This window comes from Dipodomys spectabilis, unplaced genomic scaffold (genome assembly GCF_019054845.1).
Source record: "Dipodomys spectabilis isolate Male_0828 unplaced genomic scaffold, ASM1905484v1 ptg000487l, whole genome shotgun sequence".
In the NCBI taxonomy this organism is placed as follows: domain Eukaryota; kingdom Metazoa; phylum Chordata; class Mammalia; order Rodentia; family Heteromyidae; genus Dipodomys; species Dipodomys spectabilis.
In genome coordinates, this window is record NW_024871164.1 from 2,678,469 (window position 1) to 2,679,549 (window position 1,081).

The following is a 1,081-nucleotide window of genomic DNA, read 5'->3' on the forward strand; positions in this document are numbered from 1 at the left end:
AAATGATGCAGCTCAGTTTATTGTGGTGTTCTTTTCAGAACAAGGAGGGCGTCACATTTGCAGAGGTGTAGTAGTTTTTCAAAATAGAGATAAGGTATTCATGATGTGAATTAAGGACTTTTAAGGTGCCACTTACAAGTTGGAAACTGTTGGGCTAGGATGACTTTATGGCATAAATCTTGGGAATGATGGTCATAGAAATAATAGCTTACTCTGATAATTGCTTACTCTTGAAGAATTAATTATTACATATGCTTCATAGTTTTATCCTCTACCAGAATGTGGCTATTTTTCTGTTGACTTCTCAATCTGTAACACCCCATTGGAAACTGCATCTATTGCAGAATTGCATAACATGCAAACATGTACTGTTTTGAATTTCTCAGGAATGTTGAGAATTTAAAAATGAGTAGTTATTAGTCATATGAATTTTGAAGAACACATATATTCTGTCCTCTTCACAACTAGCTTACTTTTAAAAGTTATGGGTTTCTGTAGCATTAAACTGTTTTCTGTTTTAGAATGAGAAAGTACTAAATTTATTCTTTTTTGAAAATTTTGGCATGTATATTGTGAAAATATTGTCTAGTTGGATAACATTCAAGTTGATGACTCTCTGATAAAGAAAGGGTAATTAATTCAAATTAGATGCCAAATAGTATTAATTTTTAAAATATTACTACATAAAGAATATTATTTACTGTGCCAATACAGTGAAATTATATTTTACGCAGCTTATTTTTCAATTTTATTATCAAAGTGATGTACAGTGTTGTTATAGTAATTGTAAGGTATTAAATCATAACTTTTCAAATTTGTTAACCTTCTCTCATTTTCTCACAGTTTTCCTTCACCCCTTCATCCCTCACATTTCCAATATACTGTCTTGTGAGTATTGCTATTGCATTGGTTTGCCTTTTGTCCTTTGTCTCACCATTATGCTTTTCCTCTTCCCTTTGCTAATTAAGGTAAATGTATATACAATACAAAATGATATAGTGGAAGGATAAACCATAGGGGGAAAACCCAAAGAAAACAGAAATCACATAGTTCATCAAAAACAACAACCACAAATGAAAAA